Genomic DNA, 26,367 nt, shown 5'->3' on the forward strand with positions numbered 1-26,367 from the left:
TGCTGACATGAATCATCTGGATATTAGTACACTTTTATCAGCAGTAGGTTCCTGGAATTATTTAAGATGGATCCCCTCCACTGCAAAATACTGGGTTTGGAGACCAGTGGTAGCCACAGGTGGTAGTCAGGTCCTCGTTACAACACATTTTATATAATACTTGCACAAAGGAACAGAAAGTTATCACACGAAAGAGACTTAGAAACGCAATTGCCTTGGATAAAATTGGAAGTACATATTTTCTGTTGAGGATTACTTGTAAGAAAATACTGTGAAGGACCACTTGAACTGATGGCGACTATGGCTAGTTTTTTACTCTTATTTATTTTAGTTAATAAATGAAGGAACAAATTCATTATTTCTACCGGTTAATCATAATGACAATATTGACTTGATTTTTCTATATTTCAGAGGCACCATTAGGGAGAGCTAAGACGATTTTTGGCTACTTACCAAGCCTTCAGTATCTCCATACAAGGTATGTACATATTAGATAAAAGATACTTTCTTCATAAAGGAGTAAGACTTCCAATTATCTAAAGTTCATATATGGGACCAATAAAATATTGATGGGATACGACTGTCTACTTTTGCTAAACAAATCCACAACCCATAAAAGAGAAGAGTTTTGTATGGTTAACAAAAAGAGGATATACTACGATTGCCCCAGGTGTAGAAAATCTTAGGGTAAGCGCAGCCATCGTTCAACATCGATGGTAGTATCCGATGCTCATATCTCGATCCTTTTGCTTTGTATTTTATGGGATCAACTAACTGAAATTGTTGAAGTAGGTGAACCTGGACGAAATCGTCACGGGGCTATTAACTGCAATTGGTGGGTTTGGGCCGAGAATTCAAAGCAAAACAACAACATAAGAGCAAAGACACCAAACCTAAATTTTTCTGCGTGCGATGATTGGACAAATCTGGTTAAAAATACTCAAATGAGGGCTTCTCATCCCACCAGCTGTGTTCGTCAGATTCACCTGTTCCGATAATCAGTCGCCAATAATCTTAGGATTATTACTAATGGGGGACGGGAGGGTGGTAGTGAATATATCCTCTTTCCAAGGTTTCCATTATTGGTCACAATGCTTTCAGAAAGGTCGGGAAACTAGTGGCTGGCAATAGATACCACCACTTGATCCAATAATAAAACCCGGATCGTCTGGTGGCCAAGACTGGCTGGACTTTGCTAACAGCAGGATGCAGTTTTTCCAAATAAAAAGACTCTGTTGCCTAAGTATTACTGGATCAATGAGTGCTACGCTGACCGCACTCGAAGCTATCCAAGCCTGCCCCCTTCATTTGGCGGTGAAACGACAAGCAGCCAACGACGCATATAGGCTCGACACCATTGACCAGCGTAAAAGCAGTCAATCATATGGTCGTGCGTCTATCTGGAAATTCCTTGACAAACATCCGGTGGTTTTGACGCCGCGCGATCATATGGTCTCCAGATTCGTTTTTGAAAAAACATATTCTATCGTAATTTCTAAAAGCTAAGAATGGTCGGTAAATGACCCCAAGTTTTTTGAGATTACAAACCTTATAATCTTCACAGACGAGTCGGTCATGCAAGAAAGATCGGGCGCATGGGTGTTCTGGAACTGGCCCGACCCTTCGAAAAAATGACAACCATTTTCCAGGCGGAGTTATACGCCATTTCATTGGCAGTAGAAGAATGCTTGCGATAAAAATGGCGAAATCGCACCATTCAAATCTGTTCGGGCAGTTGGGCAACGTTATCAGCACTATGCAGCGACAGCCAACAGCTGCTGATGAAACTTGGATGACTAACCGGGACATTGCTACTGTAGGTGCCAGGTCACTTGAATGTTTCCGGTAATGAGGAAGCTGACAAATTGGCTCGCTAAGAGTCTGGATCCACAATTGGGGTGGTGGTTTCGGCTATACGCAGACAGTGTGAAAAAGGAGAAGCCCGGCCTCCTCAGACAAATACATCCTGGTAAGGTTTTCTTCAACGAAAAATTTGCGTTTTCAGATAGAAGATTTCTTGAAGGATGGGCCCTTGCGAAGCCTTCATCGAGGATGCAACTCTGACAGGTTGACTTGTTTAACACCACAGCCACCTCGACTCCAACTCCACCGTTGATCGCATACGAAGCATGCCTGGACCATGACGCAAACATGCGTTCGCTAATGATTGCTCCCAAGCCGGTACAACCGTCCGTTCAATTCCTTTAGGGATCTGCTAGATTCAAAATGCACTCTAAGCTCCAACAGCTTATGCCGTCCCCCGGTAAATTGGAGGTCGTTGTGGCATGCTTGGATACTGCACGTGTATTGGGGGTTGCATTCTACGATACCCAAGACTTGACAAAATTCATCTTTTTCCCTCGAACTCTCATATATCCCTCAGTTAAATCGCGCTATTGGTCCAGCGTGTTCGTACCAATGCTTGATTTGTGTTGACAGAACAAAACGAACCCAATAGGTAAGGCGTAATAGTACATTAGCCTAACACTTAACAATTTAGAGCTGCTGCTAACGGTTGTGCGAGGCCTTATGACATCCGCCAACTGCATCACGGCCAGCAAACGATAGTAAATGCAACGTTTCCTGGTATCACCCCGTGGAGGTTTCTCTTTGGCCATCCCAACGCCCACTTTGTGGCAGACCGCGCCAATTGGAAACAGACTTTCTTTCTCTGCTCCTGGCCCAGAAACCCCTCGTTCTGGGCTGGAACCCAAGGCTTCTGCAAAAATAGGCAACGGTTTTGTCTTCTTTGACAGCGAAGGGATATATACCAAAATGAACACAATCACCGATGACCAAACCAGGATTTGAACTTGGAGTATTAAAGTAAGTGATTGGTTTCCAGCAATCTTAGCCATTGCATCGTTAATGAGCTTACATTTTATTTTAGTTTGGTCATGATCTTCTACTCGATAAACTCTCTGTCTCTTACTTTTTTTGGTCCACCACCATCCCCTAAAGTTCGGCTCTTTCTTAATAAAATTCAAACTTGTTTCCCCTCTTGATTTCTCTAGCTACATCGCGTTTATAATACTATATCCACTCCATAGCTAAAGCTTTTGTGGAGTGTAGCCCCTACTTACTTAGCCTAAAAATCTTCACTCGAAGGTATCATGGGTTAAAATGGTTATTGGCGGGTGGCGTCCTTTGTGGTTGTTTAATACTTTACTTTTGCCAGCACACTTTTAGTTGGTTAAAGATCCAGTCCAGAGTACATACGTAAGAATCGAGATATTACATTGTCCTTTCAAGGAAACTATTGTAGTAGTTTGGTCAGCAGGTTCAGAAACGTCAATTTTCATTGACAGTCAGTAACTCCTTAGCGAATTATTGAAATTTTAGTGTATAACCATAGACAATCATATATGAAAGTCTCCACGTACTCGAGGAGGGGGATCACATTCAAAGCTGCAGTGGGACTAATCTGAACATTACTAGAGGTTATCTTGTACAATGGAAACTGGGGTGACCCTCTCAGAGCACATACTCGAGGAGAATTCCTGGAGAATGTGCTCCTGACCCAGTTATTTACGGTTGACCTTGTTTGACTTTTATCGCAGTTGTAGTTGGACACAACCGTGGAGTTGCACTGTACAACTCAGGTGCAGTACCCTTAGTTGCCACACAGGTGTTAGATAGGCCTCGCATCCACTGGTATAAATCTGAGTCTGCAGGTAGTATACCCTCTTACCTTTGTGCCAGTCACGGCGACACTCTCATTGTGGTCTCCAGATCAATCCGTCTCCAAAAAGGATCGCGGAATTATGACTGAACGGCACTAACTCACGTTAATCTCCCCAGACCTTCATCATGTACGAACAACAAGTAAATACATTTCAGTCGCTTTCCACTTCTTTTCCAGGAACTCGTAGGTTGCCAGCAAATTAGTAAGTACCTGGTGGTACTCCCAACACTAACTAAGGGATCGTTTTTAGTTCACGTCCTCTGGAAAAAGTCCTTTTAAATTGTCTCTGTCTCCCAGTTCTATTTTATAACTCGAGATCCCCAGCAAAAAGCCGTTCTAGTGAATATGCATTCAATACAATTCATGATCCTTAGCAAACAGCAATTGACCTAAATGGTTGGGATACCTATTTCTCTTATTAGTTTCTAGGAGATGTTTGGTATTTTGCTTTGCCTCCATTAAGAGCGTGGATATTATTTTACTGACAATACAGTTCTAAAGGCGACAGTCATTTTGGAGGCATATTTTCAATATAATAAAAATGGCGAAGTCTAAGCAACATTCGTCCATTTTTTTCTTTGAGAGACCCCTCGTAACAGCGGATGGAAAATTGGAAACGAGGTTTTACCTGTAGAGGAGATGCACTGATCCGTCTATAACCCGGGTCTAATAGATAAAGGCAATTTCTTAGAGGTATTTTAAAGGAAGATAGAAAATTCAATAAAGTTACCAATTGCCACGGAAATTGCATGGCTTGACAATTTTAAGCATATTACCACCTTGGTCTTTCGAGCATTGTCCTGTCAACCAAATTTTTCCGCACTTATTCTAGTCGCCTTATTTTCGCCGATTATATGTCCAGTGTTGGCTTCGAAGTCAGATACTTTAGCTGGTTTATCAGCATAGACCAATGACTTGAGATATCTCCTCAAAAATTAGTCCAAAGGACTCCAATCACATTATCTAAGAAGTCAATCGATATGAAACGGTCAACAAAAGTTGGTCTCAATAAATTGATGTTTTGGGTCAAAGTATGACAGGCCACAGGATCTTGTTAAACTCATCTGTCATCAAGATTATTGACATTGATGTAGGGCCAAAAAATTAACCCCGAAGATCCTTAGACAAAGTTTGATTTTTGGTAAAAAAATTATAGTGATACAGAAAAACAAAGAGCATCCAATAATTGAAATCGATTTAATCATAACTGTAAGGGAAGGAGGTACTACAGCAGAGCTTATCCCCTTTCATTACAATTTTCCCTTTTTCATGCTTCCTGGAACATTTTTATCGTCATTGTTCGACAATCAAGTGTAGAAAACAAGTAACAAGCATCGAAAACATTTAAGCAATTTACAGCCACTTAGTTAAACTCATAATTGGATCAAATAAAGAAAATCGACCAACGGAAAACTCTTTCACTGTTCCCGGCATCGCTGACGGCTAAACTAGTTACTACGAAAAGAATATATTTTCCATAAAGTTTTCACTTCCTTGCGCAACGGACAATTCTTTCCGTTCACACTCCGCCATCATTTTGCAATCTAATTAAATCGTTCTATGTTTTACAAGTAAGAGTGCGAACAAGGACGACCGGCGCGCGACGTAGCCAAGACGATTAGAGCGAAACTTCTGGAGAGACGCCGACAACGTCCAGGACGACGTTAACAGCGACATTAAAGACAACGAGAAAATCTCTTAAGCAAACTCCTTAAACACTTTATTTTTTTCCTGAATTCGCATTTCCTTCCGCGTTGAACGCTCAAAAACGCGACTCAGAGAAAAACAACTCAAGAAACTGGCGGGAGGAGACAAGGGCGAAAGAAAATCCTTAGAAAAAAAAATAGGAAAAAAACCATTTCACAGGATCCAGGACGTCTGCTATTAATTTTCCAAAAAGTTCGTTGGACTTTGTTGTTTACTTTATGAGGAAAACTTCTTATAATTTCCGTTGATTGGGGGAGTGAAAGGGGTGTGTTAGTTAGCCCGTAACGGTAAGTGTTACTCTTGGTGATATTTCGTTGGGTTGCGGTTGTCAAGGTGTGAGCTGGCTGCAGTCTTGAAGAATTCTGTCTCGATGGCGAAGTTAGAAGAGGATACTAGCAGGAAAAAGTAAAAGGACGTGAAGCGTAGTATTTGCTAGCATCATAGCGAATTAATATCAATTAAGGGATGTTTCCGTTGTTTGCTGGAAGATTAAACTTTGAACTAGCTCCGGTAATCGTGGAAATAATTTATATATTAGATTAGAGGAGGGTTGGAGGTAGCTGTGAGAAGAAGGAAAAGGAGCTAGAGCCAAATTAGTGGTAATTAGATAGATGTGTTTTCAAGCGAAGGGTTGAAGTAAATAGGCTTTGTTTATTTTACCTTTGCAGAATGATTTAATTTAAAATGAGCCCGTGTTCTGTTTTAGTTATAATTGGAGATTGTCTACTCTCCAGACAGGCGGAAAATTGAAAACTTACTGCTTACTCTGGTCAAACGGCAAATGTCAAGTTGTGTCGGTGCCACAGACATTCCAATTTATTAAAAATATGGCGAATAGGCACCTACAGGGCTGCATTACCATAACCAAATTTCGCACAAACAGCCCTTTAGATTGAATGCCAAAAAAAACTTGCCTTAGGGGGAACTTCATACACAATAAAGGACCGCTGATAGGTATTGTCAAATATGACTGCCGTTCAGAGCTCTCATCCTTCAACATTGGTGCGTTACGTCTACCGCTCCATCACGTATCCTTTAGTCACTCTCGCAAAACTTGAACTCAAGCGATATTTTCTTGTGAATTTGTCACTACCTTTTGGTCCTTCGTAGTATCATTTTGTAGCAGTTTCCTCTACTTATCCTTCTGGCAGCCACTGACAATATCAAGTGATGCCATTCTTACTCTCGGAGCGACGAAGACCTTCTTCATGGGACGCAATGAAATTTGCGTGCTTAGGTTTGTTCCAGGTTTCACGCGGATGTTACTACCATTGTTGACATGAGCATGTATTTTTGCCAAATATTCCCGTAGGATACCCGACTTTCACGAAATTTTTCGACATGTGGGCCGCACTAACATACTTGTACTGTGCCGTAAGAAAAGGAACATGAAAATCTTAGTAGGACGACCTAGAGAAAATCAGTATAGTAGGGTTATCTACCTGTAATTGAAGTGATGCGGAAAATAAGTTCGACTGACTTTCTTTTCCGGTTCCCTTCAACTTTGAACGACCATACTTCAGAAAGGTCTGAATAAATACTTCAGGAGATAGTAGATACAATATGAGGCATGGAACTACAACCATTCCCCTTTTCTAACCTTAAATGGCAGTACCCATTCTTCAAACTCTATGACTACATCATATATCGGTATTTATTGGGCCGTAGTTTTGACAATCTCTTTCGGAATTCCTTCGAGTTGTGATGGAAAATCAAAGTCAATAATTCTCTGGAATCCTCACTTCCTTCGTTGTCATACTTGACTGAAGTGAAGTCAGGGAGTAGCATAACTAGAGCTCAATAGCCCATTAGAAAGAACTTATCTATTGATAATAATCGACTAGTTAGCCGAAAATCGTCGAAATAGTACCCTCCAATGTCGATATTCTTCTGAAGGCAGCGTTTTCAGGACAGGAAGGCTTCCTGGAAGGTCTTCTTCTGGATGTACTAAAGAGCTGATGTTGTACCACAAAGGTCACAATATATTCTATTTATGGCCCTTTTAAACAAACAAACGAACAAACGAAAGAATTAAAAAAAAATCAAGCGATGACGGCTTTACGACGACGGCTGACCAGGGCAGAGGCAAATCGTCAGACGCTGCCTCCCCTCTGCCCTGGGAGCAGCGTGACCGTAGCGGCTCGCAGATGTTGAATGCTCCTTTATATAATTCGTAGAACACGATATGAGGAGCAGAGGTGAGGCAGCGTCTGACGATTTGCCTCTGCCCTGGTAAGAAACCGTAAAGCCGTCATCGCTTGACTTTTTTGAAAAGTTTGGGTGCAAGCCCTAAGCGAGGGGTCCGTGGACCAGGAAAGAGGGAGTAAGTTACTCCCCATTTGGTCCGGTCCAGCATTAAGTTGATGCGGACTTAGGACCCCATCATTCTCAAAACGAATAGAAAGAATTAAGTTAAAAGTCAGAAAGACTACGAAAAGGATGGTAATATATTATAGATTATGGTCCTAAAATCGTTAAAGACGTCACGGTTTGGCAATTTCTTGTGATGAGGTTTCCATGCGGTTTTGATTTTGCTTGAGCATTGCACGTCCCTTTTTTGCTGGCTTTGACTACTTTCAGTTCGAAAATGACCACGGTAGTTGTAGTAGGCACAAATCTAGAGAGTCCCTATGATGTCAAAAAGGCGATAAGCACGGTTTTATTTCTGGATTAGTTCATGCGTATTTTCTTAATCAAAGTGCCTGTGATATAAAAGAAGGCGGGAAGTAGGTTTTTGGGCCTGGACGATTTGCTTGTGCGTGCCTCTACCTATCCGTCTCTGAATAATACTGAAAATCCACAAGGGATGACAAGTATTTTTGTTTGAAGATCGAGGGAGTCCTAAGTCCGTATCCAGTTGATTTTGGACCGGATCAATTCGGAAGAAACTTTCTTCCATATTTGTAATCTACCTTTTTGGATCCTTTTTGGACTGAGGCAACTCATTAGACGGTGCATAACCTTTGCTCTGAAAGCAGCGTAACTGAAAGTGGCTGTGAATCAGCGTCTGACCGAAAGTGGCTTCAGGTGCTACATGCTGCTTCCAGGGCAGAGATGAGGCAGTGTCTCATGAGTTGTCTTTACCCTGGACGAAACCGTATTTGTTTTTGGGACCAGTTCGATGTTGTCAGTTACACTGCAATAACCAACGGGTAGCATCATATTTAGGACTTCTTGACTTATCAACATTTTCGAATTTCAATTCATTATTCAAAGTGGTTCTAGAGAGATGTAGTCGTTGGCTTTGCTTGGCTTGCTTGACGTAGTCAATAATCCACTCAACTACGAATAATGTGTCAGGATGGCTTTAGGTGAACGCGTTGTTTATCGGTGAAAATTGAAATCTCCTGCAGCCCAGCGTAGCAGTGTATAATAATTCTGCTTACGAAAACCACTACTATTTTCATACTGCTGCCCTAAATACATTGTACATTCTCAGTAAAATTGGATCGTATACAGAACTGATTATTTTTTCGTTCACTACATTAAGTAATTCTTCTGTTCGCAGCTACATCGAGAATACGCCACTTCGTCCACGAGGAGGTTTGCTTCGCCTCTTTTAGAATGCAAAGCCCAACCATTCCATCCTACATCACGTTTCATGAAAGAATACCCAATACTGAACCCAGAGGAGCCCCTTTAAAGTCAGCAAGCCTTATCCTTCGTAAACGTCAGGAATAAAGAAAACAAGACGAAGATACCTTCCGGTTTCGTCCGGGGCAGAGGAAGCTCATCAGAAGCTTCCTAACCTCTGCCTGGGAGAAGCGTGACCGAAGTGGTTCACAATGTTAAATGTTCTCTTACGTACATTCGCAAACACAACGTGAGTTCGTCTGTTGACCAAAGAATTCAATGCGAACTTAGAGTCCAACAATCCTTAAGCAAAGATTAAAACGCAAACTAACACTGTATGAAGTCTAGTGCAACTTTTGAGAAAGAAGCTTTTCAGGAACCCTCGGAGCATGTACCCAAGCGGATAAAATAAATTTGAATAAGTATTTGGTAGTCAAACACACCTAGTTCCAAAATTTCCAAATTTATAACTAACTTTTTTCCGAGATTTTACCACACTAAGTCCTTCCTCATACGAGGCGAAGGAAATTGGGAATCTTCAGCTCTCGTGGGCTTGCTTTTAGGTGAACTATTTTAGTTGTTTGCCTTAACGCTCAGTGGACATTTTTTAGTGGCTTTTACGCCCTTCTTCAATGAGTTCCTGTGATCACTGGCATATTCCATCATTTAGATGAAAGGATCGTATCTTTCGTACTTTTGTTTTGAGAGCACCTTATGCATTGACGACGGTAGACTCGATGATACTGTAGGGAAGATATGATATCTGAAAAAGTCTTCGACTACTCAAAAAATACAAGAGAACGTGGAGGTTTCGCAAAGTGCTATCAGAGAAATTTAGATCCCATAATTTTCTGTTCACTACGTGCTTTAGAAAAACGACCATTCCTTTGAAACCATTGCATCTTCTGTTAGCCTAGATTTACTTTTTAAATGTGTTAAATGATGTCTAAGTATAACATGACAAGAATTAAGATAAGACCATCGAAGACGCTTCCCTGGCAATTGTTCAACGATCAGTGTAACCCCGTATCGATCGCGGATGTCCTCATTTCGGATGCAATCATGGCATGTTAGGCCACTAGTCCAATGCGAAATCTTCGTCTCCATTGTCGGCAGGCGCCGTTCATTGTCATTTAGGTCCAACACTTAGAACCGTAGAGGGCGGCCGGACGAAATTGCGGTAGCATTTTTTACTTGATGTTGCTAGCATCTCCTCCCACTCTCAAATTAGAAGACCAGCCTGACTGGTTTGCCCGTTTTGGCATGCCTGCTTTGAAATTTTCCGTTAAATTATTTGTTGGCAATCGACTTGAAAAAATCACAATCTTTAGGCTGAAAATTTTCTACCATCCCAATCCCCAATCCTTGCCGTACAATTCTAAGACTCCTGTCCTTAAGTAAATGAGTGACGGACTTCAGACGAAGGATTATGGGTAATTTTCTATTTTGGTTTGCAGTAGGCTATCATTTATAACCATCCATCTACTTACTTGCTGTATCAACATTCCCAGTGTGCGCTGAGCGTGCTCAACCGTAAGTGTGGTAACCAGTGCCACAACATCATCCACATTTTCGACCAAATGCGATTTATCAGGCATCTCGATTCGTAAAAGACTATGGTATGAGCTGTTCCCTGAGACGCCCCTGATATACGTCGTTGATAAGCTCTTCTCAGCAGGGTGCCTTCTGTCTGTTGATTTCGTGGGGCAGTTCCTTTTTCTCATTCTTATATTCTGCAGATTCAAACGTCATCTCGTCTTGACCTCTTGCTGAGGGATTCGCCAAAGTGTGAAGCAGTTTCTTCAGAGGCTTGCAATTTCAGTCGTCCACCAGTACACAGGTAATTTCCCGGAATTCAGTTTCCTTTTGGGAGCCGATGCATTACAAGCTGCGGTGATAAAGCTCATTGCTGAATGAACTAGTGTTTCAGTTGCAATTCTTCTGTCTGTATTTGGAAGTTGTCACTGATTTACCCCTCAAGAGGAGCGATCAATAGCGTCGATTTTTCCGATGTTCCACCCGGTAGGCATTTGCTGGATGGCAGAACATTGAGAAGGGCCGTTTGTCACTTCGAAGGAAATGTACTGATGGTCACTGACCGTGAAATCTTGGAGTACCTTCCATTGTTGGACCGCTGACACAAAGTTCGATCAAGGATAATGCCCTCGCAACCAGGGCGTCGGAATGTCGGAGTGGTACCTGCAAAATCTGTGTGATCGAGAATCTGGTTGAGGCATACCCCATTCGAGGGCTCTGGCATTAAAATTCCGTCCGAATAGAAGTATCTTTTCTATGTTTCTAACCTCATTCTGCAAGAAGGCGAACCTATTTTGGAAAGCTTACAACGAACCCAAACGAAGCCATCTCCTCAACTCGGCACGCACCTATCCTCTACTAAAATATCAGACAAATTTTGCATCTCCATCTTTAGGTTTTGGTTCTACTAAATAAGGCGTCATTTACCAAGCATTTCGGAAAGGAAAACTTATGTTTTATTTTTAACAATAAGCTGGACCTAGCGAGAATGCTTAGCATTTTCTCTGGATCTCAAATAGTCCTGGATAAATGGTGTGCGTACTGAGCTAGTATGAATTAATTGGTTATGAGGAATGAATAGATAGTAAGAATCATGATCTGGGCTAGCTTCCTAACGTGCCAATTCTAGGATGAGTGTTAACTACTGCCCATTAATTTCCTATCAAACTTCTTAGACCAAGCCCTTATCATAGACAGGAGATTGCCTGTGAATCTTGCGGATTTGAGCATATTCTCGAGTTCAAGTCGCCCGGGATAGGAGACTACTATTAATAGACAAGCCATGAAAACAGAGTGCGGAAAGTAGCAACATCATGGCGCCAGTATTCGGTAGAGCAGTAACATGTTCTACTATGTGAACAAATATCAGCAATGCAGTCTCCGCATGTTTTAAGCTGCAGAAACTTTCCATGGAAAGTGTAATGTAATGGAAAAATGTGTGCATAGTGCAATGGTCAATTCAACTTCCTTAATAAATACATGTTAGCAACTGATCTTCTTCCACAGTTTTCCTATCACCCAAATTCCGTTTGCCCCTTTTGATGAGCAAAAGTTGGAACTACTCTTGAAATTCTTCCTTGAAATTTTGAACGTTTAAGTGGAGCTACCATCGATGGTGTGCACCAGACTATTGCCTCCTTGAAATTCGGCCGTCTGTAGCCAATTTCAGGACAGGCATACCATTTCTGCCAGACAACAGACAGCCTCATTGATCAGGAAACTCCTCAAACGAAATTCGATAATCAAAGACTAACACATCCAATCACTGTAGCACTACAAAAATCAATTCCGCAACTCTAGCTGAATCAATTACCTTTTTCCCTCCAGAATTTCCACTCTCTGATTTTCCGTTCTAAATTGGATGAAACCTTTTTGCCCTTCTGGGAACCTTCACACTTTTGAATCGTCGAAATCATTAAAGGATTCCCTAAAAAGGAGATATTCCATAGAAACAGGGGATGATTGTAAAATAAAAAGCTTCATTGATTTTCACCTAATGATTTCAGCAACAACTATAACGGACAATCAATGAAAAGTTCCAGGACGAACCGGGATGAGGAGGCGAGAACAAGATCGGAGGTCACGAAGAGGAGAGGTCCGGCGGGGTGGAGGACTTCCGTGTGAAATCACTCAACTGCATGGTTGAATTAGTATCATTACAGAAATTTGTGGTTTTTTTCATTGACGGGCCAGTTTTCTGTTTTTGAATTTCGATGATGTTATTTGGTCCAGGAGGGAGAGTTTGGTTTGATTGGACACTTTATTGCAGTCAATGTGACCGAAATCGACTTGCTTGCGTGTGGCTTTTGTGGTGAAAGTGATGGCCGTGGTGGACGGTATCATTTCACCGATAAAATCAACATTGAAAATTGAAAATTAATTTCGATGAAATTAATGATTCGAAATGGGGGGGATGGTCTGTTGGAATTTTTGGGGGATGAGGCATGGCGGTGGTTTCAAGGCCTGCGATATGGCGTTTAAAATTAATTTGATTCCCTTTTGTGTGAAGGGTGTTTGTGGGGGTTATCTGTAAATCATTTGAGCTTTGTAGCTAGTGGGGGTTGTATTTTACATACCCCAAAGAAATGTTGTCACTTTTCATTCAAAACCGCTTTAAAATGCACGTAATCTATTAGTATTTCAAGCACAACCTCAACAATCTTTCCCTCTAATTCCAATTATCTCCATCTTAATTTCTCACCCTCCCCCTGAAACATAGTTTTCTAACCACGAACTAATTACCTATAAATCTCTACAAATACCAAGCACATATTTCAATCGAACGTGAGAATTGTTTTTTATTTCCACGTTTTTTATGCCAATAACAATGCAAGCCATAAAACGAAGAAATGGTTTCAACAGACAAAGCATTCTTTCTTGACGGTAAAGAAGAAAACATTGAATGCCAACGAAGGTGAATGGTATGAACTGCAACAATAACCCACGCTCGCCAGTTGCATTGTGCCAACCACGAAGAAAATACGTGGAGTCAATTAGGCATTCAAATGATATATTAACGGAAACAGAAGCTGGCCCTAGATAGAGGTTACGAGTGGATCGATGGAACGGAAACGGAGATAATCACGAAAATGTTTAAAAGTGAATTTGGAATTACTTGAAAGTAACCTTCACAGAACACCTTGCGCTTAAGGCACCTAGAATAGATGTTTGAGGGCATAGATATGCACGAAACTAATGGAGTCAAAAATTTTATTTTGCCACAAATTTGATTTCTCCCGGAATAAAATACGACAAAATTGGTGGGGTAAAAACTGGCTGTAGAAGCAAGTCTACTGGTTCAAAGACACCAGTTACACATGTCACCAAAACTTCAGTGAACCTTTTTCTTCCTCTTCTTTAAACTTTATTCCGTACAACAGGAGGGTCGGCTCCTTTAGATTAGGACCCTCACTTGTGGTAGTCATAGGTTTGGTCCGTGCAGAATCCAGAGACTCCGAATCGAAGGAATTTCCTTTTGTGGCGTTTCTGCATTTATAGTGCATTAGTAACCTGTCAAACCCTTCTCAAATTCGAGATCGTCTAATCATATTACCATAATGCCCAGGTTTTAGACTCCCCTCTAAACTCCTTATTGCAATATGCAGCTAACTCATAGCAGTTAAACCTGCATTCAATCACGGTTCTTCAGATACCTGAGGGTCTCGATTGCAACGAAAGCAAATGGGAGTATCGTTAGGCACGGCCAAAAAATTTGAAAGAACAACAAGCCTTTAGTAAGGGGTATAATGACAGCCCAAAGCCACCATCTACAGTACAAAATCCTCTAGAGAACATTGACATCCAGAATGGACTTGTTCTAGAATAGTTACATTTTCTTAGCTTGAAAGGATTTAGGTGGATAACGTGCAGAAAAGGCATTCTGACAGGACCCCCATCCCTCCTTGTGATATTAGGTAGGAGATGGTTGTACTAAATATATTGAGGAGGCTTATTTAGGACTACCTTAGTGTCAAAATTAATGAAGAAAGTTTTATACTCAGATAACTCCTTCATTGAACTCATTGTGAAGTACATTCCCCAAACTACCTAAACTAAATGCAGCTCTCCCTTTACTTTGTCGTTTGGGCATTTCCCATACAGTATTTCGGGAACCATTTCTCGCCTCCTTCAGTGTTTCTTTTTTTGGGTACGAAGCACGACAAATGAAGCAATGGAACAATTGGTTCTGGATTAAAATTTAAAACCGAATCTAAAACAAATCTTGGCACCCATCAGGTATATCATAAAGCAGTGGATATTACCGCCGGAAAACTTTTTCTTTGTTTTTGTAAATTTTCACTCTATTTTTTCAATCATACCCGAAAGACATGAAGCCAAGACAAAGGGAGTATAGGACTCCACTTTTGGATGAGAGTTGTGTGTCAAGTTAAAAGTTAGATAATATCAAAAACTCTTCTTTCTTTAAACAAGTCGCAATACCGGAAGCTGGAAGGTTCGGGTATAAAGGTTTTGTGTTCAACTTGGGTGAGCAATGTCCTATGCACATTTCCCTATTCGTGCCTACCTCCAATTCAAAATATTCCTCGATATATGTATTTCCAAACTCCAACTCCGCCGTTCGACGATAGCGTCATACACGTCCTAGAGTGCGATAAATTCTCGTAAAATACCCAATTTCGACTTTCTATAACTTTGTTAATAATAGTTGGATTCTTCTTAAACTTTCCAGAATTGTGCACTATATTATTGCTTGTAACAGTACCAAATTTTGATATGGGATTGGGATTTATTTTGAGGCCTAGATTTCGTATGGATTCATTTTTGAATTTTTTTTTAGATTTTTCGAGAGAATAAATTCGGAAAACGAGACCTGTTAGACATCGCGGGGCACACATTTTGGGCCTTCACTTCCCTATTTTTGACTTAGTATCAAAAATAGGACCAGTTTCGAAACGTACTACTTGAGCGCTTTCATTTAATGCTCCACATGATCACATTCCGTGGAAAAAAATTACACCCCCCTTTATGCATGGATGGAAAGCCCCCATAAACCCATGGCAAAATGACGCCATCCGTTGTATGTAAAAGCATTCACAGACCACATGTTCTTACCAAATTTCGTGACAATTAGTTTAGCCGTTTCCAAGTAAATCGAGTGTGACAGACAGACAGAGGGACAGACAGACATTGAACCGATTCTAATAAGGTCTTGTTTTACACAAAATCTTAATAAAGTGCATGGCTATCACCGAAAATGCATACTTAAGATCGCGCCCCTACTGTTTCCTAGAACTACAGTTCCAGTATTAGGTTATCACTCTTTATGGATTTTGGCGTGCGGCGTACGTATTTTTGGGGTTTTGTGGTTGAAGAAATCTAATCAGTCGTTATCGATGCCGAAGTTTTTACTTCAGAATAGTCTGCCCGCCGACATCCAAGGTAATAGGATGGTTTCGTACACTAGCTAACTGGCTTAGTGGCAGCCGAATTTCCAGTCAGTCACAATATTTCTATCACTTTCGAGTCATTATTTGTTGGGAAACACAGGAACATCGTCATTCAGCGCTACTGCATGACTTCAACAGTGCCTGGTCTCATCATGCATAGACCCAAAAATTCACCATGAAATTCACACATCTGCCCTTCCTGTCTTCAAACAACTAACCTTCATCCAACCATCGTCTAGTGAGTGAGCCAGCCCACACCGTGGCCGGGTTTTCTTCCAGTACGTATGTCTGCTACAATTCTTTCAGTTAATTGATCCCCTTCCAAGCTTCAGATTTCAGTGAATTATAATCGTTCCTATGTGCCAGGTTCGATTCTCGATTCCGAGTGAGGATATTTTTGTTTAATTTTGCTTCTCGGCTCATGTGAGGGAAATCTGTCGTAAAGTTATCACTATGTCAAATTTTCAAGTTTGATACTGGTCAATAGATAGGGTGAAAGTTAGGGCTTAGGGGCTGAAAAACAGTCCCCATGGGGGTAAAATCCAGACAGGGTTTTACTGAAGTTGCTGGGTACAAAGGTTAAAACAATGGCATACGTTTATTAGAACACGCCAAGAATACGATATGACAAACTATCTTTTTCGGAAATAGAGCCCTTGAGAGACATTCCGGTCCTGGAGTGAAAATTATTGCGAAAAACGGGGCTAGAGGCGAAAATTTTACGAGCCTAAGCCAAAAAAATTATGCGAACCCTATATTATCCCGTTTTCTTTAACATTCTATCCCCTCCCCCCCCGACGCGAATACTCTTCAGTAAAATGTAAGAATCATCCACCATTGAAACCAGTTCTTTAAATTAGCGGTCGGAAAATCGGATCTTCACTGTTTAAGTAAGAACTCTTGACAGTGTTATGAGGAATAGCAGCAACCCTTCTACTAAAAGCCCTACTCAATAGCATTTCTAATGAACTTATGGAGTCAACGAAATCAATGGAAAGCAACCTATGTCGTCCAGAAAACTTATCCAAAGAGTCCTCAATGATATAGCAAGGAAACATACTGGCAGCTCTACATTTTTTAAGAAAATCTAATAGCCCTGAGTTCATCATTCACTTGATGGCGGGCCGGACCAATTAAAAAGAAAATTCCTTTCTCCTTTTTTGGTCCACGGCCTCCTCTGTTCCGAGCTAAAACCCAGAAAACACAAAAAAATAGACGACCTTCAATTTCATCCAGAGCAGGACCGAAGGGGCCCTTCGGTCAGGGTGCTCAATAAGTCATTGCGTCTGCCTTAAACGAAACCGCAAGTCGTCTATATACTGGCAGATGCTGCACATTGGATGGATCAAGCGTTTCAAGAACAATAAAAAGTTTTCAGAAGACAAAAACATAAAATTAAGCAAACACAGGGTCCTGGAAGAGAAAGCAAAAAAGCTCATGAATACATTATCAGAAACGATGACAATAGAACCAACACATAATAGGTCAGAGCTAAATTTGATTGTGAGAGAAACCCCTAAACGGCATAAGATCATTTCTTGGCGCTCGTATATTATCATTATCTTAATTGAGACTTCTCCTGATCAAAAATTCTTGAGATTCCTTAGCTGTTTGACCAAAAACCCAACCAACTTTTGATACATCCGACAAAATTAATCGATTACTTAATATTGTTTACAGACACATAAACTTTCACTGAGAGCTTGCTGCCGCATGCTGAGGTCTGAAAATATGCTACTGGCTATTTCTCATTTCAGTTCTCCCTTGATGAGATTTGAGTTATGGCGTTCCACAACTGACGTTCTTTGTAATCAGCACATCAGCGAACGTCTCAAATCCAAAATCGATCGCAGTCTTGTTCGCCATGTCGTCCTCTGCAGTGCTGGGTGTTGGTTGACTATAAAAAACACTGAACGGCTCCCCGCGGTAATAGAGACGAAGATGTTGCGTTCGACTAGTGGTACAACACACCTTCATCACATCAGAAATGATCACATCCACGGTCGATATGGGGTTGTACCGACTGTAGAGAAATTGCGATTTTGTGGTCATGCGGCTCATGACAATGCGCTTGCCAGGATTGGTCTGAACATCGATGCCGATGGGATATTACCAAACGTCCGACCGAGACAAAGATGGACGCTGATTTGAAATTCTCGCTACTCCATCTAAATCAAATCTCTGACCGAGAAAAATGACGCAACCGATCAAGCTGAGACGACTCCGTTTCTGACGGGGACAAACGTTCATGAAGAATTTTTATTTTTATTTTAATACGAAATTCGAAATTTTCTCTATATATTTACACTGTCACCCCTTGATTTATACCTTTTCTAATGAAGCTTTGAATTGGAGTACCAGCTTCGCGAAACCAACGTACTGGCAAGTTTCCTATCAGAACTACCCCTGACAGCAGTCACTTTTTTCATGACTAACTGAATATATGTATAATAGAAGCGAAACTCAATGTTGAAAAGTGACGCAGAGGAAAGGATTCATCAAATACATCGGAAAGCTTACCACAATTCAGAAGACACTAGACTTCAATAGCACGAACATATATGTTTCCCTAAGTTGTCCTACAAATTAAGTAGATTGTCCAGTCGATGCACAGTCTGCAAAGGAAGTAAGTATTACTGGTATTCCAAACTCCATCTGACTTTTACTCCCTTGGTCAGCTTACCAAGTCATGCCAATCTCTGCGGGAAATATATTAAACCCTTACTGCCTCCAATAAGTTGTACCTACCCAATGCACTTGATAGATATATGTTTATGGTTGCGCTCCACTCCTTGGTGGAGTGTAGCGCGTCAACCACATGTAGAAGCTATCGTTCGCAGTTACCCAAAATGCGGAGAGTTTTTTGAGCTTCGCATGGGGTTGCGTTTTTGCAACAGGATTGCCGAATCCAAGTCTGGTACAAATGGCAAAAGAATGTGTTGAAAGACTTCCTGTTTATTGGAAAATTTATTTATCATACCAGCGGGCCAGAGGCCTATTTAACATGTATCCTATAAATGATTTGATGGGAACTCGTCTTTTATCCCAAAATTCCGAAATGACAACTGATAAAATATTGTGTATGTTTTAAGATTGAACTGGATTGATAAAAACTAAAGGGGCAGACTATTTCCCAACGAATCATTCACGCCTTTTAAAATAGACCTCGCACCCACTGGTCGAGCCTGCTCTTGGCATAGGCTGTGCTTCCACTTTCCCGGTGGGTAATGTACCACCTTTCTTGGTGGGTAAGTAAGCATTCACCAAAATTCCTTTTCTGTCTGTGTTGAGTGAATCTACAAAATTGGGAGGAGAGAAATTTATATCAGATTGTGTCAAAAAAATGACATTAAGGTATTGATGAGGAGTATTTCGCATTCGCACATTCTGCACCTCGGAAAATGATAATACCCAATTCTCCTCTTACCGTAGGATGTTTATTTTGAAAATTTGTCTGCTCGAAAATAGTAAACGTTGTCTTTCCTAATAAGGGCTCAGCAACTTATGAGATACCGCATTTTTGCTTTCCCTAATAACCAATTTTTGGCCATTTATTTTGGAACCCCTTTTGACATCACCAGACTATCACAATGTAAATCCGAGGGACAGTTTGGTTTGGACACGTTCAGAAAAAAATACCTTTCCTCCGCTGTAATGAAGGCTGGAGCTTGGGGTTTATCGGAGGACCATTCCGAGCTTTATTGGTAAAACTAGTTACGAAGGTTCGGCCATAAGGCAAGAACAAATCTCTCAAGATACTTAGCGGCATACGTTTGTGTACTGCTCCGCTGGCTATTCTGAAAAAAAATGGCGAATCTTAAGTCTTCCGTCCCTCAAAAAGGTGTTTTGAGGGAGAGATAGCAATAAAAGCACCGCAGAAGATTTGCGTGGCCAAGGTATCTGAAAGGAAAGGTGCCCGTATTTGGCGGTAGGATGGGTGAGTGTGATGAGCGTCTCACGTCCAGTTAAGTCATGGATGCTTGTGCTTTTTTGTACTTATCCAGCTATTATAGACTTATCACTGGCACTGAAGCACAGTCTCAGGGGATATATAGAAGGACGGTAAGAGAAAATAAGAAGAAAAACCACACTATGCGGATGCAATATGCTCCACAGGACCTATATTAGTGAAAATTTCTGTTGATCATTTCTTTCTTGTCAATAATTGCAGATTTCTTCAATTTACTTTTAACATTAAGTAAAAGTTGTCAGCATTTTGTGCTTGCCCTGGCCAATAATCAGATAAACCGCTTAATACTTTCATTAAATTTCATTACACCTTTTTATTTACAGCAATGATATCGCGATCACCCGAAAGTAAAACAGCCACGCCATTTTCGTTTCAGATAAACATCCATTATCCATGACAACTCAATCTATTTTCATGAGTATATAAACATCAGATTAATTTATCCAATCTTAACATATGACAGTAATGCAATCTTACAGATGGGTCTTAAAATTTCTTAAGCATAATATCGTCAGCTAGTCCAACCTATCTGTCAGTGGGTTCATAAAGTTACTTAGTTGCAATGTAATACGAAGTTGATAGACTTTCACCAAACTTAATATGAGTGGTATACCTGATAGATAAGTATCTGATTATGGGTATATCACCACATCGCCTCTTAATTTAATTTTTATGGCATTTTCCTGCTAAATATAAGAGTACATGTATGAATATGGCACGAAACTGCAGATCGTCTTTACTTTGTTGAGTTTATTAATGATATCGTCGATTTATCGGACGATCTTCATTAATCCATAGAGAAAGATAGACTCGCGATATATGCATTAGACCTTGTGAATGAGGTGAAATGATTGCGCGTTTTGTTTTCGTTTCATGCTAGAAGAATTACTTCTAGACATAGATACGTGGTTTCCGCAGGCAATAAATGTCGTTTTCACTGTTAGCGCTTAAATAATTTACCGAAAACTAGAGAAACTCCTGATATATGACAAGAAAGTACATAAATTGAAGCTAGCGAATGGCCAGCCTGTAGTTGACTGGACATCGAAGCTCCATTTCTACGGTCCACCTTTTTTTGTAGAGCATACCTATACGCACTGCGAAGTAACAGCAATTGGAGCAGTGGACTAAGCACCAAGCCGAACACAAACATCTATGACAATCTGGAACAGAAACCCGAGGCAACGAGATTAAGAGGCTGACACTTGACCAACTCGCCATCACACTCTCTCAAAATGCATGTTCTGAGAAGTTTGTTTCTTAAACAATCTTTCATTCTCCCATTTATTCATTCCTTCCAGAATTTCCCAAGAAGCTTGCATACTCTCTACACTACATACAGAAGATTCGCCTCCCGGTGCATCACTTGTATTTTTATGGATGAAGAAAATCATTGCACGTGTTCGATGTTCTTCAATGACTTGCGGGTTATGAATTCTAGGAATCTTTTTAATGCTATTGGTGTCGTGTATGTGATGCATTAGATGGGAAATGATATACAAGAAAACCTTCTAAGCGTCATTGACACACCCGTTACCCCGTACCTAGCCCACGCATATGAAATGACATTCCGTTCGGCCTACAAACTTCTTGGTCCCGCACTTTTTTGATGGGATAGCTTCATTTACAGCTCTTGGTCAAAACAGCATATATCGATTTTAGTGCATCAAGTTCGGTAGAACCCTTGATAGGAACAACACCTGTAAGATGTAGAAATTTATCGACGCCTTCAAAACTCTGTCCATTGATGAAGACATGGAAAATACGATGATAAATTAGATGATGTTCACCTCAGAGCTCACTTCACTTTTAGTACCTAGAGATATTCTAAATGGAGAGAAAATCCCCTACTTTAAACTATCTATATACTCTGCGAATCATGACACGCTGGTCCAGAAATTGTCTTAATTAATGTCCATCATGGGCAAGACCTCATCCTGTCTTTTCTTTCTAATGTGATAAATACCGAAAAAGTTCGGCTTACTCCTCTCTGCTGTTTTTCCTCCGTAGACCAGAAATTTCAAAATCCTACCACCAGAAAGGATATTTTCGTAACTGAATTTTTGTAACTGGGAGGTCCGACCAAGAAAAATGAAGAGATACTTTATCCTCGGTTTGTGCAGCCCGGTGTTAAATGGATAAAGACGCAGGGTTCCCTAAATCGTATAAAGGAACAACTTTCTCCAGCCAGTTAAAACTCGAAAGCCAGCAATTTACAGCATGTCGCATGTGCAACTGTCACTTGTCACTACGCTGCTTCTGAGACAAAGGAGTGACACTATCTGAAAAGTGATTTCGACTTCAAACCAGAAGATTATGACATCCCTTTGATGTTTTTCTTAATTGCACTATAGAAGGCATACTCCCTCAAAAAGGGATTTTCCTATCTCCTCTTTTGGTTCCGATATCGGTGGAAGTCTATATTTTGGTCGCCAAATTTATAATTTTATGATAGGTTGCTTGACTTTTTCTTACTCCCTGAAGTGCGCCTAGCTATGGCTTAAATACTGTCAAACCAATCGCTTATTTTTTAAGCCTTTTGCCAGGGATTTTTTATATTCCAGACACTAGAGGCTCCCGAGTAAGGGTAATTTGGAATTTTTCAATCTTTGCAGTGCCTCTTTGGGGTGCGTACTTGTCAGTATAAAATAGGCCTCCAGTGTTGTTCTTTCGGAAATTTCCATATTTCCTGAATTGGAGTAGCTTTTCCTTTTCATGCTCCCAGATCGAATTAAAATTTCTACCTAGCTACCTAAGATAGAGGCAGGGGTTCTGACCACAACAAAGCAATAAGGGGTTTTTATTTAGGATTAGAATAATGGGTTTGAAAGGAATTAAAAGATTAAAGATTGAACTGCAATGTTAACGTTAGCTTCAGAGTAATTTTATGAGATTCCTTGATTATCTTCGAACAAACTTGGCGACAGCCAGAAGTTTTTAGGAACTTCCGAATCCTTCTTGGATGATTTATGCACGGGGGTTTGGTAGTGCGTCGAATACAGTCTCTCGATAGGGCCGGATCATCATAACCTTCCTGAAAAACTACGCTTACAGGATACGAAATTTCGTTCGGAGGAGTTTCAAGTAGAAAGCGTAGTTCAGCAAGGTTCCTTTCTATCGAGGATTCTGTCTCATAATAGGTGAAATCCTTCATGCTGCCTTGATTGGAGGACGCGTAGGGACAATCTGAAGGATGAACTACGTTGGCACACGGACCAGGTATTGGCAGACATTCTGATTAGAAGGTGAAAGTGACAGTGGATAGGCCACAATTCAAGAATGGGCAATTATTTCATTACTGACAACACCAAGCAATCGAATCCAGAAGTGACCGTTGAGTTGGTCACCATAGAAACACATGACGCAGAACAGTAGAGGAGGAGTATAGACTTCGTAGGAAGACCAGGAGTGAGGTTGAGGCATATCTCAGCGAAGAAATTGCCGCGGTTTATAAGTGTCGTTGACGATCTCTGCCCCAATCAGAGGATATTATCAACCAGGTGTATAATATTTCACTCTTTCTGAAAATCCATGCGTACTACCAATAGACTTGACCAAAGTTAACCACACGTTGAAAACACACTAGATGACAGACTGCAAACAGTCTTGGCATCACAGTTAAAAACAATCGTTCTAACTTGGGATAAAAATGTCATACCCCCGACTAGCATGGGCAGTTTGAATCGACAAAAGCGAGAATATACAAGCACGTCCATCTGAAGCGTCAAATAAATAAGTTACAATACCGAAAGCTGGATGCTTCAGGTATAAACTTGGACGCATCAAATATAAACGTTTTGTGTCCATCTTGTGTGAGAGATACCATATTCAAGTTTTACCATTCGCTTATTCCTCCAATTCAAAATATTCCTTGATATACATACGCATTTTCAAACTCCAACTCAGCTGTTCATATGAGTTCACCCCCTATGATGGTACACGTCATAGGGTGCGATAAATCCACTTTAGATACACAAATTTGACCTTCTATAACTTTGTTTGGATTTCTTCACTCACCTATGTTTGACCCGGTATCATAAATATCGTCAGTTTCGAAAAACACTAATTGAGCCCTTTCATTTTATACCCCACACGACCATATTCTGTGAAAATAAAATTTAATTTATTTACACATGTTTAGGACATTGCCCTTCCCCTTAAACCCAGTGCAAAATTATGCAGCTTGTTGTATGTAAAGGGATTCAGAGACCACACGGTTTTTCCGTGAAATTTGGTTCAGTCGTTTCCGAGTATATCGGGTGTGACAGGTAGATGGACAGACAGACGGACAGTGAAGAGTTCTATCTTGTTGTATGCAGTCTCAGTTTGGGAGGAATCGCTGCATATTGCAGGCAATGCACATACACTGAATATGGTCTTCAGGGTGTGTTCTGTCTTCAGGACCGTCTCAGATGATGCAGCGTTCGTCATCTCGAGAATGATGCCGATTGACATCCTACGAACCGAGACGATGAACATTTGTAACACCAGATCCATCTCTCCCTTATCGCAGGTGAAAAAAGCCGAACGGGAGAGATTCATAAGCATATGGCAACAGCGCTGGAATCAGTCAGAAAAGGGTCGTTGGACTTATAAGTTGATCCGGCCATGGACGATACCGTCAGTACCTGTACAGGTTTAAATTGGACAAATCACTTAATTGTCCAAACTGCGACGGCGTCGCAGAGGACCCAACGCACGTATTCTTCCAATGTCCTAGGTTCGTGGAAGAAAGGAGGAACCTAGAGGAAACTCTAGATGAAGTGCTATCACCGGAAAATTTTGTTCGGAGAATGGTTGCTTGCCAGGAAGATGGAGCTGCGATCAATTGTATGGTCGCAGTAATCCAGGATAAACTGTGAAAAACAGAAGAAATGTAGAAGGCGCGGTTACGAACTCCGCTGGTAGACGAAAGAAACTCTTGCTAAAGTAAGATAACTCCGCCCCGTGATGTAATATCTAAAGGTGGTTCCACGCGGTAGGGGGGAGTCGAGGGTAATTTGACTGGGTAAAAATCCCACGTCGGCACGGCAGAGTCTTTTAAGATTTCCACCTCCTTAAAAAAAACAAAAAAAGACGGACAAACAGACATCCAATCGAATTTAATAAGGTTTTGTTTCACACGAAGCCTTAAAAAGCAGCCCCTTACTTCCTAAAAGATTTACGATCCCAATCTTGTATAAACAAAATCATGACCAATATGTTTTGTAACCAAAAAGGGATCATTTCGATAAAATTCTTCTCATGGTATTCTCAGATCTTGCTCAACTAATTTAAAACTTAAAATAAACGGAGGTGAGTATTTATGAAAGGAGTGCACTTGTTGAATGATAACGCCCATTGTATAAAGCCAACTCCACCAACACTATTTTGAACTCATGGAAGTGGGACATTTTGGAGAACCCCGCGTGCTGCCCTAACTTAGCATCTTTCATCTGTATATCCTTTCATCGACTCATATGAGTGAGAACATATTTTAAACGGGTAAGGAAAATACCCTAGGTGATAGAATCCAAACTGTACTAAGGGTTACTAGTGACTAGTGCAGGAAGGTGGTACTTCGGATCAATCCAGCCAAAACCACCATAGTACCATTCACTAGGGAACGTAAGCTTGATCACCTGCGAGGCATAAGGTTACATTACATGGAGGTCAAACGAGAAAGAGAGTTCAAATATTTGGAAATTACGCTAGGCCAAAAATTACTCTGGAAGAGGCATGTCGGAAACACTTGTTGGAAAGCTACAAGGGCTCTGATGACTTGTAGGTCCATAACAGGAAAAAATCGGGTTGTAGCCCGAAGATACTACTCTGAATATACACTGCAATAGGAAGGCAAATGATTACCTCTGAGGCGGTAATCTGGGCAGAAAGAACTGAACTCAGCACACAAGCCAGGGAGTTACGTGAACTCCAAAGACTGGCTTGCGTGCTGTATCAGTGGAGCAATGAGGACAAACCCAACCGTATCTCTGGAGCTCCTTCCGGAATTAGCCCCTCTCCATCTGCACATAGGGATGCAGGCAAGGAAGGCAATCTTCAGGGTGGCTGGGAGTATCATTGAGGCGGGGAGCTGCCTAAATCGAAGGAAGATTGATATTCTTTCTAGGCATTACTTCGAATTATTGGTATCAAGGGGTAACGTCACAACGAAGTTTTACTTCGATAAGAACTTTGAAACACGTTGGAGTAACAAGGCAAACTGGGAGAGAGTGGGTGTGACATACGGTTTAAATCAGGAACTGATTACTTGGTACACTGGCAGGTGCCAGGGTCATTCGTCCACGGAGAATGTACTTGGAGTCAATGGGTAGGTACACTATCATATTCTAGGCGGAAATATACGCCATAGACAGATGTGCCTCCTTTAATCTCCAAAGGAACTACAGGGGGCAGAACATTGCTATTCTCACCGAGAGCCAAGGAGCAGTCAAGGCACTTAGGTCCAACCAGATGAGCTCTAAACTGGCATGGGAATGCCTTGAGAG

General features: G+C 41.0%; 1 protein-coding gene across 1 annotated transcript in view; it reads left to right on the forward strand.

The window, feature by feature from the left end:
• Positions 1-26,367, forward strand: part of LOC119655457 (protein pygopus-like) — a 67,574-nt gene that overhangs the window by 23,795 nt on the left and 17,412 nt on the right. The window contains exon 2 of the mRNA XM_038061358.1: positions 412-478. The gene's annotated coding sequence lies outside the window, so the exon portion shown is untranslated. The remainder of the gene's footprint in view (positions 1-411; positions 479-26,367) is intronic.

The sequence above is a fragment of the Hermetia illucens genome, chromosome 4, assembly GCF_905115235.1.
Source record: "Hermetia illucens chromosome 4, iHerIll2.2.curated.20191125, whole genome shotgun sequence".
NCBI classification, from domain to species: Eukaryota; Metazoa; Arthropoda; class Insecta; order Diptera; family Stratiomyidae; genus Hermetia; species Hermetia illucens.